The following is a 17,826-nucleotide window of genomic DNA, read 5'->3' as shown; positions in this document are numbered from 1 at the left end:
CTTTTAAACATCAAACCTGTTGTATAGCTCATAGTGACCCTCCTATTAAGCTGTGGTAAGCTCCAATTGGTATTTCATTGTTATTTTCTAAAAACTAGGTGAACAGATGAAAAACAGAATTCAGTTTTAAAACAAGATATTAAGATAATGTTACTGGTTGAAAGTGTCCAGGTTGTTGGTGCCTTGAACCAAGAATTGGACGCAATGCAAAAATGGAGCAAGGAAAGAATGAAGCAGCAAAGCAGACATTTACGGAAAATGAAAGCACGCTCCACAGGGTGAGAGCGCCTGAGCACAGGGGGCCCGTTACTGAAGTTTCTAGGGCTTAAATCCCCTCTCGAGGTTTCCATTGGTTACTTGGTGTGTACCCTACGTAAATGAAGAGGATGAAGTAAAATTACAAAGTCATGTACTCGGTGTAAGCCCTGTGTAAATGGAGAGGATATTTCTTGTCATACCGCAAGAGTTTCCATTTGATTTCGTTCTCGGAAGTCAAGGTGAATCGGCCTTATGTTCCTGCCTCCAGACCCTTTTCTCCTGCCTCCGTGGAATGGATGGCAGGACATGGAAAATGGTTTTGTCCAAATGACATGTCCCAGGGCACTGGCAGCTGAGGACAAGAGGGAACCAGTTGGTGTCACTGAGGAACGCTCACCCGTGTCTCCACACCGCACAGAACAAAGTGAGTGTCCTTGTCCTGAACCCTCTGAAGTGAGTATCTCGCCTCAGGGCTTTCATGAAACCCTTTTTAGGAGAGGCTCCTTCTCTCTCCTTCTGCAGCCACAAGGCAGCAGGGATAGCCCCTCTCTCGCTGAAGTTCTTCTTAAAAAAACAAAGAGAATAAAATACTAGAATTAATGTAATGAATAATAAAATAATGAAAATGAAAGTATGTTTCACAGAAGCAGCTCTGGAATTTCATGTATTGGTGGCATTAAAAGCAGAAAATGGGCCTATAGGCCTGGCGGGGTGGCTCATGCCTGTAATCCCAGCACTTTGGGAGTCTGAGGCAGGTGGATCACGAGGTCAGGAGATCGAGACCATCCTGGCTAACACAGTGAAACACCGTCTCTACTAAAAATACAAAAAATTAGCCATACATGGTGATGGGGCCCTGTAGTCCCAGCTACTCGGGAGGCTGAGGCAGGAGAATGGCGTGAACCCGGGAGGCCGAGCTTGTAGTGAGCCGATATCGCTTCACTGCACTCCAGCCTGGGCAACAGAACAAGACTCGGTCTAAAAAAAAAAAAAAAAAAAAAAAAAGAAAAAAGGAAATGGGCCTATAGAGCTCCATTTAATGGCAAAAAATTAAGGAAAGAATAAAAAGACTCTGCTAATAATGGTGACGTGAGCTGCTCATATTGTCATTTTCTCTGAGACCTAATATTGGGGAGGAGGTGGGACCACCTGCCACCAGGCTCCAGGTGATTTTCGGGCTGTTCCCCCAAATCACTGCAGCCTCTTCCCTGCTGGTCCCTTGATCCTGCTGCTGTGCCGGGCGTCCTGAGTGGCAGGAGGCACCTCGGCAGCTTCCAGTGGGATAGGCCTGTGGCATTCTGAGCCTGAATGCCGTGATCACTAGGAAGTAAGGAGACACAAGCAGGAAGGGTTCAGGGATGGAGCGGCCGCTTCTCAGGGATCAGTCTCGGGCCCGAGCTGAGAAGAATCCCCTTTCAGGACGATGGCTCCAGGCTGAGGTCAACGCTGTTTCTGTGCGTTATGATGACTGACCTGCATCCACAGGGAAGCGTATCCGGGCTCCTTTTTCCCAGGCAATGTTGGGAATACCTTGAAATGGGCACTGGTGGATTTCAATTCCAGCCTTCCAGAAGCCACTCCAAATGGAAATGGAGCTAACGGATGCAGGTGGAGTAAGTAAACAACTTTAGGTCCCAAACAACAATTTTCACATACAACATAGTGTACAGGGAAAAATAAAGCCTTGGGACCCCAACTCACAGCCAAAACGGAAAAAAATCATTAAGTTGGAAGCTGAATCATGCAAGAAACTGCCTTTCCTTTTGTTCCTAAGCAGATAGTTACAGATAGCTACATCTCCACAGGAAGCTGGTCTATGTTCACCTTATCTTATATAAAGGCTTATGTAGAGGACTGATTTACCGCATGTGAGATGAAGACGTAACTGATCCTTCCCCATCTGCTCTCTTTCTCTTGCAACCTGAGGAAGACCACAGGTTCCCTCTCTCCCCTCCTGCCCACCATTTTCCTCCAGCCCACCCTTCCCCTCCAGCCCACCCTTCCCTCCTGCCCGCTCTTTTCCTCCAGCCCAGCCTTCCTCTCCAGCCCAGCCTTCTCCTCCAGCCCGCCTGGAAGAGGAAGAGGTCTGCAGCTTACATCAGAATCTCGAAGTTGACACCCAAAAAAGGTAAAAGATCCTGCGGGATGCTGGCATATACAACTAATGAGATAACGCTCTGGGTGTACATCCTAGCATACAGGAAGAGCATTCTTGTTCATGGCGGTGGTTTCAAATATTTCAGTGAGTTTTCCCTTGAATGCCTCAGTTGGGAGCCACTTCAGTTCAGCGCAGGAGGCAAGGGAGCTTCAAGGACTGGTAGTTATGAATTCAAGCTTATACACAGTGACAGATCACAGGTCTGTGGAAGATACTGGTCAATCAATATACAGAGGTAGCATTCCATAACTGAAGCATAGGGCATATCTGACTTCATCTGACAAGGCTAAAATCATGATTATTTTTCTAACTGGGAAATTTATGTAACTTATTTGCCAATAAACAACCATCTCTCTCTCCCCATTTTCTGACATAACGCTAGTCGTTAGAGAAATGTTCCGATGATGTTCATGAAAGAACAAACCAATGTCTTCCGCTTTAATACCACCTATTTCACACATATGACTCTTGCTGCTTCCATGTGACACTAAAAATATCGGGAGTGCCAGGAAGTCTCTTTAATCATCGTTCTCCAACGTGCTCAGGAGATGAAGTCATTCTGTGAAGTGGACTTCAGTTGACACCACTGAGAAAATGTCCTAGAGAAAGTAAAACTTGTAGTGGCCTCATACTTTACAGAAATAATCCAACTTCTTTCTTTCATTTCTTTCCGGTTTTTGGACATTAATTGTAATTGGTTCAGGGCGACCTGTTTCTGCATCAAAGTCTTGGGAAGCTTCCATCTGTTTTTATATTATATTATATTATATTATATTATATTATATTATATTATATTATTTAGAAATAGAGTCTCACTGTGTCACTCAGGCCAAAGTGTAGTGGTATGATCACGGCTCACTGCAGTCTCAACCTCCCAGGCTCGAGCCAATCCTCAGGCCTCCACCACCTGAGTAGCTGGGACTGCAGGTGTGCCACCATGTCCTGCTAACGTTTTATTTTTATTTTTTTATTTTTTGTAGAGACAGGATCTCGTTATGTGGCCAAAGCGGGTCTCAAACTCCTGGTCTCAAGCAATCCTTGTGTCAGCCTCCTAAAGTGCTGAGATTATAGACATGAGCCATGGCACGCAGCTGATTTATTAGTTTATTTTCTCAGAACTCTATGCAACCTGATTCTTAATACATAAGGAAAGAGAAGCCAGTCAAAAGTGGAAGTAGTTGCACACAATGAAAGTGTCATTTGGCACTTAGACAAGAGAGGCGGATTATAAAAATGAAAGATCTACATGTCGCAATTGGCTGTGGGCTTGGACTCCAGCACTTTTTATTTTTATTTTTTTAGGAGATAGTGTCTCACTCTCTTACTCAAGCTGGAGTGCAGTGATATAATCATAGCTCACTGTTATCTCAAACTCCTGAGTTCTAGTGATCCTCCTGCCTCGACCTCCCAAGTACCTGGGACTACAGATGTGCCATCGCTCCAGGTAATTTTTTTTTTTTTTTTTTGAATTTTTGTAGAGACGAGGTCTCCCTGTGTTGCCCAGGCTAGTCTCAAACATGTGACCTCAAGCAATCGTTCCCCCTTGGCCTCTAAAGCACTGGGGTTATAGGTGTGAGTCACTGTACCCGGCCAAGAAACCAACCCCACCTGTTTTCTATATAAAGTTTAGCATCTAGATACGAGGCAAAATAAGTTTTCAAGATCAAGGAGTCTGAAGGGAAGCTGCTGGGAGGGGAATGGGCTCAAGGCAGCGTTTTCTGGTCTACAGTTTTGCTTATTCTTGGACTTTCCAAAGTCCTGAAAGAAGCAGAAGGAAAGTGAGAAGAGAGGAAGAGGCAGGAGGAAAGGAGGAGGGCTGCACCTCTGCGGTTGCAGATTAGCCCAAGCCGGCTCAGTGGCTGGGAAGGAAGGGAGGAAACCCCCAAGGCCGAAGGTGGAGTCAGAGTCCTGGGTCCAGCAGAGACTGGACAGGAGGAGGGTGCCGGGAGCCAAAGACCTTCCTGCTAGCACTGCAACCTCTTAAACTGCTTAGGCTTTTATCTAAATTTGATATGTCCGCATTTTGTAGACCTCCAAACCAAGTCACTCAGGGTAACCCAGACAGGAAGGGGAGGATGATAGGAGAAGGTGCCCCACCTGATGATGCCCTTCTGGCTTTTATCCATTCCTGGGAATGACTCTTTCTCCAACTCGGGGGATACCCCTATGGGAGAATACAGTGGCGTGGACCAGCAGTGGAGAATTCCAAGTCCAAAAAACGATTGGCATTTTCAAGGAAAGTAAGAAATCATCCTGCATATATGAAATATTGGGAAAAAGGTTGTTACTAATAATTCTCAAGCGACCACTCTGGTGAGACTGGGTTTCTCTGGGGATGTGTGGAGCAGGGTGTGTGTACCGTGTGAGCACATCCCACCCTTCAGACTCCTTCAGCTCCTGTCTACTGTAGCAGTCAGAGGGCAACTCCTGTCCTCATCTCCTCTGAGTGACCCACTCACTCATTCACTCACTCATTCATTCACTCGTTAACTCATTCACTCACTCACTCATTCACTCATTCACTCCTTCACTCGCTCACTCACTCATTCACTCACCCTTTTACTCACTTGCTCATTCATTTACTCATTCACTCACTCATTCACTGACCCATTCACTCACTCACTCACTCATTCACTCACCCATTCATTCACTCATTCATTCCCTCATTCACTCACTCAGTCATTCCCTAACTCACCCTTTCACTCACTCACCCATTCACTCATTCACTCACTCATTCACTCACTTATTCACTCACTCACTCATTTCCTCATTCATTCACTCAATCATTCACTCACTCAAATCATTCACTCATTCACTCACTCATTCACCTCTTCACTCACTCATTCACTCATCCTTTACTCACACACTCACTCATTTATTGACTCATTCACTCACTCACTTGTTCATTCACTCACTCAATTCTTCACTCCCTCATTCACTTGTTCGCTCACTGACTCATTCACTCACTCTTTCCCTCACCCATTCACTCACTCACCCACTCATCTGTTCACTCACTCATTCACCCACTCACCCATTCACTAAGTCACTCATTCATTCACTCACTCACTCATTCATTCACTCACTCACTCACTCATCACTCATTTATTCCCTCGGTCACTCACTCATTCACTCACTTATTCACTTGCTTATTCACTCACTCATTCACTAAGACGCTCATTCATTCACTTACTCACTTATTCACTCACCCATTCACTCACTCACTCATTCACTCATTGACTCCCTTGGCAATTCATTCACTCACTCACGGTCACTCATTCAGTCATTTACCCACTCACTCACTCATTTCTCCTTCCCTCATCCACTCACTCACTCATTCACTGACTGACACTCACTCACCCATTCACTCATTTACTCACTCATTTACTCCTTCACTCACTCACTCACTCACTCACTCACTCCCTCCCTCCTTCATTCATTCATTCAGCAGCACCCATGACAGGTTCACTCTGTCCTGGGCTCTGCTGTTGCCCTGGGACTGCAGCAGGGAATAGTCAAAGATCTCTGAATCCACGGCATTCAGAGTTCAGCCAGGGGACCTTTCGAGAAGCCCAGCAGATAGGTGAAATGCCCCATGTGTGACACTGACGAGGATGTTTTAAGAGCAGCAGGGAGGGAACAGGAGTGTGCGTGGAGCCCAAAATTTCTAAGAGGGTGATCTGGGGAGGCCTCACCGTGCAGGAGACCTTGCAGGACAGACCTGTGGAAAGTGGGCAGAGTCGGTAGGGAGAGGAGGGCCTGGGTTGAGGAAAGAGCAGGCTAGGCCTGAGGTTGTCGGGTGCCTGCATGGGCCTCTGGGCAGCACCAGGATCTGAAAGGACCAGAGGACAGGCCAGTGTGGCTTGTGTGGGGTCTGTGACTCCGAGTCAGCAGAGAAGATGCCTGAATTACATCCTGATAGGTGCACCCTGACTTTGAAGCTGAGGACACCCGAGACATGGAGGTGGGGTGGAGGTTGGGGCAGAGCAGGGGATGAGGAGGGAGCCTGTTCCGGTCCAGGTCAAAGGTGGTGGCCTGGCCCTAGTGGCTCCAGATGCAATGAAGAGCCAATGGGGACTTTCCTGAGGGACTTAGATGCCAGGGTGGAAGAGCACTGCAAGGCTTCAGCCTGAGCCCCTGGGAGGATGGAGTCACCAGGAGCTGAGGTAAGGAAGACTGAGCGATGGGGGGTTGTGTGGGGGGTGCAGAGGCCTGAGCTCAGTTTGGCCCCTGCAGATTTGAGATGCCCACTCCATGCACAGGCCGAGACAGCAGAGAAGGGGAAGAGACTGCAGCTCAGGTAGCCCTGGGATGTGCAGCCCCACATGCTGGGGCACTGGGTCATGGTGTCCTCATGGCTGGGAGCTGCTTCCCTCCTGGGATGCCAGAACTCCTTTAGGGCACATCGGCAACTCCTGCGCTCACCACTGAGGGGAAGTGGGAAGGGCAGCTGTCCCTATGCATGTTCTCCTTCACCTTGTCCTAGGCAGGTCCCAGGCAGCACCACCCTCCCAAGTGGCTCCCCTTGGCCGCTGTCTCTAGTGTTCACAGCCAGACCCTAGAAGAGGGCTGGACTCAGCGGCTCACTTCTGATGAATAGAACCAGGCAAAAGAGATGGTGGTCTCTCCTGAGATTGGATTGGGAGGAGCTGAGGTTCTGTCCACTGGAACTCTCCCCCTGGCTCTTGGTAGGTGCTAGTTCTGGCAAAGCCAGTCACCCGCCCAGGGCAGAGGGCAACCTGAAGCTGATGCCACAGAGAGACTGGGGCCTTCAGTCCAACAGCCTGCAAGCAACAGAATCCTGCCAGCAACACAGAAGTGAGCACGGAAGCAGCTCCTCCCCTGATGAGCCTGAGCCTTCAGAAGACACAGCAGCCCTAGGCAGACACCTGCTGCAGCCCTGGAGAGCCCCTGGGGCAGAGGGCCCAGTGAAGCCTGCCTGAACTCCTGGCCCAAGGAGTAATCATTCCTGGGGTATAAGTGTGTGCTGGTGTGGGCCTTTGGAGTAATCTGTCAAGGGACAATAAAGAACAAGCACACACCTCAGGTCCTACTGGGTGGAAGCTGTACGGTCAGCACGGCATGTAATATCTTCCTCTTGAATTAGAAGATTCATTGCTAAGGCCAAAGTTAAAAAAAAAAATTAAAAACCTCTAGTTGTAGCAACATTGAAATACATGACTTTCAAAAAAAAAAAAAAAGCCATAGCTATTCTTTTCCATCTTACAGGTATATATTAATATATGTTAATTCCCTGACTGACTGAGCAAGGGGCCAAACTCATAAGAACAGATGTGTGAGGACCGTCAGTGACCACCCTGACCCCAGCCCTTATACACAGACAAACTTTTGAACATAATCCGTAACCTTGGGGGTCTTGACACTCTAAATTTTATTGTTTTTCATTAGCTATTTCTATTCCCTAAACAATACCTGTTCATCGCAGAGAAAAATGGCATTGCCTATACTATGCAAAAGAAAGGAAATAAAATGCTCAGAAACATTTACAGATGTATGCAGACTCACACACACACACACACACACACGCACGCACTCACACACAGGCTCGCACTGCGTCTAGGCCTGCCTTTTCACTTATTTGTATGTCCTGAACATATTTCCATGTCAGTAGACACATATCTTTGTAGCGGTAACAGCAACTAAATATTATTGCAGCGCATATTTTTACCATCATTTATTTAACTCACCATGTTTGAACTGTTAGGTTGTATCTATCATTTTCTGTATTACAGACAATTTGATGACAAATGACCAATCCCCTAATGTTCAATATAAAAATATCAATTGTATAAGGAGATAACGGGTATTTGGCTAAAATAAAATTCAGTGTGGCCCACCTTCTCCACATGTAACATGCTCTAAAAAGGCATGAATAATTAAATTAGCCCTTCTATTCTCCAGCACAGATCCTGAGCCCAGCTGTGGGTGCAGGTGCTTAGAGCCTCGGTCTCCTCTTCTGCCCGCCAGAAGGCAAAGGCCACTCAACTGCCACCTTAAGACAGCCAGGATTCGCCTCTCCCTTTTAATTAATAGAATAATGCTCAGGTTCACTGCATGAGAGCAGCGCTCTCTGACTTTGCATTCATCAGGATAACCTAGGTGGTTTGTTTAAAACTACACATTTCCTGGCTGAGCTCCCAGAAACTGGACTTCAGTGGTTTAATGGGGGTGTGCATAGGACAGGTGATTCTGAGGACCACGAGGGGTTAGGAATTTCGCCGTTAATTCTGGCCAAGGGAGAGATTAGACTATCCAGCATTGTCTGCAGCATATATTTTTTTTCCTCTTTTGCAATGAATATTTGATGCTCAGCGGGATGAGCCCCAGGATGAGGCACACATCCAAGAAAAATCCATGCCTCTCCATCTTTTCCCCAGGATTGCCCTTTGGTGAGACTCTCCTTTGCGATTGCTTCACTTTCCCGGGTTCATAGAACAAACCTCTTCTTAGTCTCTTTTGTTGTTTCCTATCTGTTCAACAAACACCCACTGCGCAGGACCATCCTCCGGAAAGCCCTCGAGTGGGGCCGTTTGGGAGCCCTTCTTCGTGGGGTGAGCACTGAAGGAACCGGGATCCCATAAGCCCGTGCTTTTGTAGGGGCTGCTCCCTGTCCCATCGCAGGTAACTGGCACCAGGCTGTTAAGCTGTGGATGGGCAACTGGCACAGCGCTTTGGATGTGCGTATTTCAGCACGTGGAGTTGGCCGGTGAAGTCAGCCGAGGTCGGCACAGCGTACAGCAGCGCGCCTGTCCATAGGGAGGAAGGGTCGTCCCGCCTCCCCGCCAGGTCAGTCCCGTTGCGCCTCCTCCTATCCCACTCTGACTTTCGCGCGCCCATGCGTCTCTGAGTGTAGCGCCCCGATACTCTCCCCCACCCCAAGGATTCTTCTCCCTACGGGACGAGCTGGGGGCCCGGGAGCGCCACAGACCCCGTGGACCCGGGAAATCGCAGCTTCGTCATAGCTAAGCTCGCCGCGCTCAGCTTTTCCCACCACCTGGAGGATCCACTCTCCGTGCGTCCTTCCCGACCTCAGGCTGCAGAGAAAACGTGGGGGCGGGGATCGAGGAAGCCGCGCGCAGAGGCTCCTAGCGCAGCCCCAGGAGGAATCCTGCCGCCACCAAGAAGCTGTGCGCGCGGCCGGGCTCGGCGCTGACAACAGCCGGATCTACCGGGCCTGCCGCGAGCCTCCGCGTCCAGGTGGGGTCTCCGCGCCCCAATTCCACCCCGCCCCGCCATCGGCGCTCCCCGCAAGTGCGGGGTTTCCACCGGCCCCGGCGTTCGCGCCCACTCACGGTCTCCCTTGCCCCCCCCCTCCCGCCCCGGGAGATGCTCCCGGCGTTCTATTCCGCCCTGCCTTGACCCGCCCAGCGAACGATGTGACCCCGCCCCCTTGCGGTCTCCCCTCCCCCGGTCGCTGCCCCTGCCCCCACCTGTGGCGCTCCGGGCATCTCTAAAGGCCCCAACCAGAGTCCTCCAACCCACCCGCAAGGGTAGCGCACCGGCAACGCGGCCCCACCCCCAGGGACTCCGCCCACTTGTGGTGTTACCCCCGCCTCCGCGACCTCACCCACCGCTAGCGCGGCAGCCACCTACGACGACCCCCGCGTAGGTCCTCCCGCCCACACCCGGCCCCGGCCAGCCCCTGCCCCTTTCTCTGCCCCTTTCCCTGCCCCTGCCCCTGCCCCTAGCCGCGCCCCACCCCCGCAGCCCCTCCTGTGCGCTTGGGCCCCGCCCGTCAAGGCCCTTTGACGCTAGGGCCGGGCGGGGGCGCGGGCGGGGCAGCGTTTCCGAGTCGGGCGCACGCGGGCAGGGTCTCCATTGCCTGCTGCGCACCCGGACTAGCGGCTGCCCTCGGCCTCCTCGCCTTGGACGCGGAAGACTCCCGGGCCCCCAAGGGCTCCTTGCGGAAGTTCCTGGAGCACTTCTCCGGGGCCGGCAAGGCCATCGGCGTGGTGACCAGCGGGGGACATGCTCAAGGTGCGCGCCCCCCTCCGGGCGGCGAGGGAGGGACGGACGGAGAAGGGGAGAAGAGGGAGAAGGGGAGAACAGGGCGAAGGGGATGGGGGAACCGGGCAGAAGAGGGGGAAGCGATGGGAGGACCCGGGGAAAGGTGGGGAAGCGATGGGAAGAACTGGGGAGAAGAGCGGGGAAGCGATGGGAAGAACTGGGGAGAAGCCCGTGCCCGGGAGCGGCAGGGGTACCTGCGGGGCGGCGGGAGCCGGCAAGGCAGCCCCGGGGTCCATGCCGGGTGGGGCGGAGGAGGAAGGAACATGGCGATAGGAACCTCCATTCGGAAAATAGTGAGCTTTCCACCCTCTCCGGTTTATGTTTTAAATTGAGCCTGGTAGAGGGGGTCGCCTGGAGCACCTTCCGGGGTCGTTCTGCCTCTGAGCTGTAGGATGGGGCCGGGCTTCCCCTCCGAATCCTGGGTACAGCGCGATCACTTCTTAAGTTGCCCCCGCCCCCCAACTCCGCCCCACGCCACCCCCCAGCTTGTGGAGGAAGAAACGGCCGGATCTCGGCGGGCCTCCTGTCGCCTCGGGCCCCCCGCGGCGTGGGCGGGGTCCCGGCTGCTGCAATGGGGGAAAAGGCAGGGGTGCTGTGGGTTCCCGCCTAGCGTCTCCGAGGCAGTCAGGCAGCCCCTCGCGTTTCCGTTGGAAGATTTTAAAAAAGGGTTTCCTGCGCTCGCATGTGCTGTCGCCTTCCGGCTCGTGACAAAACCGAAAACTAAAATGGGTCCCAGGCCCTCCCCGCCAGCCTCCGCGGAAGGGAAGGAGCAGGAATCGGGGACTCCGGGACGTCAGTGGCGCTGCAGCGCGGGCTCTGGGCTTCCCCTGTCCTGTAATGTGGAAAGGGCTCTCCAGGAGGGGCCGAGCCTGGGCCCACGACGCAGGCGCTCCGGGAGGACATTTAACATTGAAGAGCGAGAGGTGGTGGAGACTGCGCTCCCCAGGCCCCGGGTGCACGTAGGGGCACCGGTGCCCAGGTTCAGGAGGGTGAGGCCTTCTTGGCCAGGTAGCCTTGTTAAATCTATCTGAAAATCACAGATAACTAAGTATCAAGTCGTCACAGATCATTTTAGTATCCTGAATGAGATGGCTACGGAAAACATGAAAACGTCGTTACTGGTTACGTGCATGACGCATCCAAAACATTGTTACCTGCACAGTGGCAGCACTGATATTTGTGGGCTTTTGAACGTGTGGACTGGAGTGTTAAGAGCCCTTCAGAGTTATGACAGTAGTTTGATTTGAATGTTCTTTTCTTGGCGAATAAATGCTGTACATTGAATTTACCCAGGAAACTAGGAAGGTGAACCCACACGAAGGACACAGGCCTGTGGGCTGCTCCAGGCGCCCTTAGGGCGTTGCAGGGCCTGAGCCATGCGCTTCCTGCTCAGCCTCCTGAGAGCCGTGACGGCGTCTCTGTTCTGCCTCACACTGGACCCGCTAGTTTCATATTCTTGTTATGGTTCCGAGGCTACAAGCGGTTGGATTCTGTGAGACACTCTCTGTCTTCCTCCTCCGGCTGCTTTCAAATGGGTCGTCTTTTTTTAGAACTGATTTTTTAAGCAGTGATTGATGGGGTGAGTTGTAGTGCTGTCCTGAACTGCAGAGGGAGCGCATTGAGGAACCTGGGTTTTGATGCTGTGCACATCAGCAGAGTCACCAGCCCAGGGCCCTGTCAGTCCCATTATTAAGCTCATTTCTTGCTCTTGTCATCGTTACTCAGACGCCTTAAAAAAAAAAGCAAACTCCTGCTTACCGTCACTGGCTGAGTTTGGCAAATGGGTGTTTACCCTGGAAAGAGGGGCATTTTGTCCTCTGGAACGTCTAAGGCGCCCTTTGGTGAGGTGGTCTGTTTCTGACCACTCTATCCCGTGGGCGTCCTTCCTACTTCCACCTTCCCTTTCCGAACGCCTCCGCCTCCAGGGCTTTAACTTTCCTTCTGTGTGTGTGCCACACAGGTTATGACTGTTGTGCCAGTGCCCTGTTTTTTCTCTTTCTTTCTTTCTTTCTTTCTTTCTTTCTTTCTTTCTTTCTTTCTTTCTTTCTTTCTTTCTTTCTTTCTTTCTTTCTTTTCTTTTCTTTTCTTTTCTTTTTTCTTTCTTTCTTTCTTTCTCTCTCTTTCTTTCCCTCTCTCTCTCTTTCTTTTCTTTCTTTCTTTCTTTCTTTCTTTCTTTCTTTCTTCCTTTCTTTCTTTCTTTCTTTTCTTTTCTTTTTTCTTTCTTTCTTTCTTTCTCTCTCTTTCTTTCTCTCTCTCTCTCTTTCTTTTTCTTTCTTTCTTTCTTTCTTTCTTTCTTTCTTTCTTTCTTTCTTTCTTTCTTTCTTTCTTTCTTTCTTTCTTTCTTTCTTTCCATTCTTTCTTCTTTCTTTCTGCTGAGGGCCCAAAACTTGCTGCATCTCAAAAGAAGCATTTGCATCCATTTGTTCGCGATGAGCATAAACTGCTCTTTAAGGGAGACTAATTGGTAAACCCGGCTGCTGTGGGTAGAAAGACAGAGGTGGCCGCGGAAGCAGGGCTCTGCCTCTTGGAAGCCTGCACAACCGTCCTGCTTTCTTTCTTCAATATCCGCGGGGGGGGGGGGGGGTGGGGTGGTTAATTTTAATAAGCCCTGGAAACCAACAAAGCAGGAAAGTGCTAAGACATTGAGGTGTGAGATTTAAAATGACAACCAGCAGCCTCTCATTCTTCCTTCACTGAGGAAGGAAGGAACCAGTTGCCTCTTCGTTTTGGGGCTGCAGGGTATGTTTGGCAGCGACACTGGCCCTTTGTGCTGTGTGACTCATGAATTGAGATAGTTCTTTACTAAGTGTTTTGTGCAGTAGGTATGAAAATGGGGAAAGAGGGAGCACTGTCCGGGGTGGAGAGGCGTGGAGAGACGCTGTGATACATAGCGAGTCCTTTTCTTCTGGGCTCCTGGTTTTCAATCTTTTTCTTCTTTTTTTCCTAACAGCTTGAAAGATGATTTTTGTGTCTTAATTAAAAGGTTGAAGACTGTGGGTCAGACCCAAACTAATTCCATCGGCATCAGAGAAAAGGATTCTTTACATATTTATCTATAGGCACAATTAATTTTTTTATTTTTTGCTGAATTATCTGGTTAGTCAAATCATACATTAGAGAAGTAATATTAAAAATTAAAAAATAAAAAATGTATCTGTAAACATATCCCCCTTCCATTCCAGTCTTTGTCTCTGTGTAATTTTAGAACCTTGGGCCATGATGTACATAGAGTTTATATTCTTTTAATATCTTGCTACTTCATTGTTTTCATGTTTAATCTTTGGGTTGATGTATCACAGGTTACTTGACCGTTTCTTACAGGTGTTTGTTTTAGTTTTTTTTTTTCCCTTAACGCTAATGTAAATTTGAGTGTTTGGATGGTAGTTTTAGCAGAATTTAAGGCAGAGTCTCAGTTAGGGTGATGGATCGATTTATAGTCCCTAATTTGAGGAGGGAGGTGGCAATATGCCCTTTCTTCTAAAATTGATATGTTAAATCACAATGGACATTTACATGATTTTGAGCACTTGGGACTCCCCTGGGGTTCACTGGTATTGCAAGGTCAGGGCTGGGGATCTTCTGCTGGAGAGGCCCCCAGCGTGCCCAGCGCAGGGTCCTGAGTGTGTTGCTGCAGGACAAGCTCTGGGCTTTGCCCTGCAGTGGCCGTCGCTCTGGGAAGAGCTGGCTGCTCCAGGAATGAGGCCTATGCTCTGAAGCTCACAGTCAGCAGACCAGCAAAGGTCAGCGCAGATGACCTTATATGAATCATTCATTTAACAAGCATTCATGGAATACACATTCCATGCAGTTGGAACTTAGAGTGGAAGGCCATCAGTTCACTGTTGTCTCAGCAGAACTTTGTCCCTGGGTCCCTGTTGAACTTAGAGTGGAAGGCCATCTGCTCACTATTGTCTGAGCAGAGCTTGGTCCCTGGGTCCCTGTTGAACTTAGAGTGGAAGGCCATCAACTCACTGTTGTCTGAGCAGAGCTTGGTCCCTGGGTCCCTATTGAACTTAGAGTGGAAGGCCATCAGCTCACTGTTGTCTGAGCAGAGCTTGGTCTCTGGCTCCCTGTTGTAGCCTCCGCTCCTAGGAGGTGCACGGTGAGTGTTGGGGGACCCTCTCCAGGCACAATTGCTGAACAAGGACCCCTCCCAAGGGTGTCAGCCCTAGGCCCTGAGCTCTGAAGAGGAGGAAGGCATTCCTGGGGCCATCTCCCCTTCTGGATACTGAGCTCTGCACAGAGAGTAACTCTTCCACATTCACTGCAGTGAAGTTCATACTTTAGAGACTGGGGCCTGCATTCCCCAGAATTTCCATGGCCACAGGTGGTGGCTGCACCATGCGACTGGTGTCTATGTTCCCTGGAATTTCCGTGGCCATAGATGGTGGCTGTACCATGTGACTGGGGTCTGCATTCCCTGGAATTTCCGTGACTGCAGGTGGTGGCTGCACCATGCGACTGGAGTCTGTGTTCCCCAGGATTTCTGTGACCATAGGTGGTAGCTGCACCATGCGACTGGAGTCTGTGTTCCCCAGGATTTCTGTGACTACAGGTGGTAGCTGTACCATGTGACTGAGGGTCTGCGTTCCCCTGAATTTCCGTGGCCATAGGTGGTGGCTGTACCATGGGAATGAGGGTCTCTGTTCTCTGGAATTTCCATGGCCATAGGTAGTGGCTGTACCATGCGACTGGGGTCTGCGTTCTCCAGAATTTCTGTGGCTGCAGGCTGTGGCTGCACCATGCGACTGGGGTATGCATTCCTCGGAATTTCCGTGGCCATATATGGTGGCTGTACCATGTGACTGAGGGTCTGCATTCCTTGGAATTTCCATGGCCATAGATAGTGGCTGTACCATGTGTCTGAGGGTCTGCGTTCTCTGGAATTTCTGTGGCTGCAGATAGTGGCTGTACCATGTGACTGAGGGTCTGCATTCCTGGAATTTCTGTGGTCGCACATGGTGGCTGTACCATACAACTGGGGTCTACATTCCCTGGAATTTCCTTGGCCACAGGCGGTAGCTGCACCATGCATCAGGTCCTCTGTCTCAGGAGTTGGTGCCATTGTCTCTGTTACTCCCTCGCCTGACACACAGAGGCAGTTCCTGACTTTATCACTCCCAGGAAACACACAGGCATCTGTTTTGGATCCTTGTTTTATTTCCCCATCACCTTTCTCATCAAAGGGAAATTCACATCCCTCTAAAGCTGAAAATGGTGTGGGGCCCCCTGGTGGTCTTTCCAAGGCATTATCAGCAGGTAAATTAGATCATGTGGGCCAGTGTACCTGAAATGAAAACAGAAAGGTAAGTCGTGTCACTAAGCTTTGGTGGGAGATTCAGGGTCTTTGTTAGTGGCAGAATCATCCAAAGTAAGTTGTTTGTTCACTGCAGATCTAGATGGTTGGCTGTGTCAGGATTAAACTTAGCCAGTGTCGACAGAGTGTCGCTTAATCCCTCACGGAAGCGTGTCAAGTACATTGAAGAATAGCTGCCAAGTCTGCTATTGTCGGGAGAGAGGCAGGTACGTCTCTCGCTTAGCCCAGTGCTGCAGGAGGCCAGGCTCACGTCAGGCTGTGCGTGTGAGTGGGTTGGATTTTTAGCACTCTGGGACGGTAAAGCACAAACATCTATTTTTAACTTGTGGGTGACCTTCTTCTGTGCTGCTTGAGTCTCTGTGGGCCTTTCTGTTTCCTTCCTGAGGAGTCTGTGCCAGGGTCCCAAGCGTTCTCTGGGCTGCACCTCCGCGCCTGCCCAGTGAGGAGCCTCCTCCTGGTGGCTGTGGGACTGGGCTGGGCCCACACTGTCAGCATCGTCTGGGGTAAGCAAGCCCGTCCTTCCACACCTCAGTGTCCCCAGCTGTTGAACAGGGCTAATCAACTGACCGTCAGGATTAATGGGGATCAGATGCGCTCATCTCATAGCCCTGCTTGGTAAATAGCCACTTCCACTCTGTCCTCCAATGTGCTACTCTAGACTTTTGCTTTACCTCCATTTAGCCAGGTGATTCGAGGTGACAGTGACTATCAAGAGGGATGTACAGAGGAAACCAGTGGAAGAGAGCTCGAGGAGCAGACATGGGCGCAGGGAGCACAGTGCGGGGAGCACGGCTGCAGGGAGCATAGGCATGGGGAGCACAGATAGGTGTAGGGAGCATGGGCGTGGAGAGGACGGGTGCGGGGAGAACGGGTGTGGGGAGCACGGGCGTGTGAAGCATGGGTGCGGGGAGCACGGGTGCTGGGAGCACAGGGCATGGAGAGCATGTGTGTACTTGCTCTGCTCTGACAGAGGCTGCCGAGCATGTACTCTGTGCTCAGATGGGTCAGAGCCTCAGTGCCTCTTTTTTAAAAAAAAAAAAAAAAAAATCTTTTTTTAAAGATAGGACTTCTGTCTTCCTGGTGGCCCCTTTTAGTCGATACTCTTTTAAGCCTGCTTTTCCAGAGAAAAGCTAGGAAGGATGGCCTATATAGGTTCCAGTCTGGGCATATCTGGAAGAATGGGTCTTTTTTAGGTTTGAGTCTGGCGTACCTGGGGACATCTTTGAACCTCCACTCAGAGTCCCAGAACCACGTGTAGAGGCTCCCCAAATGTCTGCTGGGACTTTCCCCTCTGCTCGCGGATGATGAAGAGCAGAACCTCACCCTGCCACGACCTCTGGGGTCCTCCTTCCTGGAGGGCAGTGCCTTGGTGACCAGCGTGTGTAGGAGTCTGAGCTGGCACCTTCGGGCTATGCTGTGCAGCGGGGGCTCATGCCATGGGGCATTCTTGTGTTCTGCACCGGGACTGGTGACGTTGGGCATCCTCGTGCAGTGTGGACCACATGAGGTGCACATGAGCCAGACAGCTCCCGGAATTCGGAGCCTGGCTCTGTCTCAGGCCACCCACCTGTCTGTGGCATTTCTGAGGGATTGTGGGGACCGTATGAGTCTGTGTCCCCACCCTCACTGGCTGGACACCTGTGCCAGGCTGGAGCTTTATGTTTCACCATCCCCTGTTCCGAGTTGTGTGAATATTTATTTTCATTACCTACTCTCATGAGCTTTCCTTTTTAAAAAAAAAAAAAATCGGAGACAGACTTTGAAGTCCCCTGGCCCCACCGTTCGTGGACCTAATGGTATTGCAGAAATTATGACTTCAATTATGTATAATAACTGGGGCTACTTTAAAAGTCATGTAAAGGAACAAGGTGGAGTAGCCATTTCAAGCTGTACATCATGCTGGATTCTTAAGTGAACATTATCAGGGTTTCAACACGTTTTCTCTTTTTATTTACTTTGGAGAATATAATGGATGCTCAGAAGCTGTTGGGATTTAGTAAGAGGAAGTTATCCTTAAGAAGCTATTTAAGCAAGGGGACAGTTGGAGTAAACGTAAATTATGAACACA

At 50.4% G+C, this 17,826-nt stretch overlaps 1 long non-coding RNA gene across 1 annotated transcript in view; it reads left to right on the top strand.

Annotated features, from left to right (window-relative positions):
* The first annotated feature begins 9,844 nt into the window (after window positions 1-9,844).
* The window catches only part of LOC144334900 (uncharacterized), a 175,204-nt gene continuing 167,222 nt past the window's right edge, over window positions 9,845-17,826 (top strand). Inside the window, exon 1 of the long non-coding RNA XR_013405155.1 lies at window positions 9,845-10,411. This is a non-coding gene — a long non-coding RNA (uncharacterized LOC144334900). The remainder of the gene's footprint in view (window positions 10,412-17,826) is intronic.

This window comes from Macaca mulatta, chromosome 15 (genome assembly GCF_049350105.2).
Source record: "Macaca mulatta isolate MMU2019108-1 chromosome 15, T2T-MMU8v2.0, whole genome shotgun sequence".
In the NCBI taxonomy this organism is placed as follows: Eukaryota; Metazoa; Chordata; class Mammalia; order Primates; family Cercopithecidae; genus Macaca; species Macaca mulatta.
The sequence above is the reverse complement of the archived record's forward strand: the minus strand, read 5'-3'. Positions and strand labels throughout refer to the sequence as shown.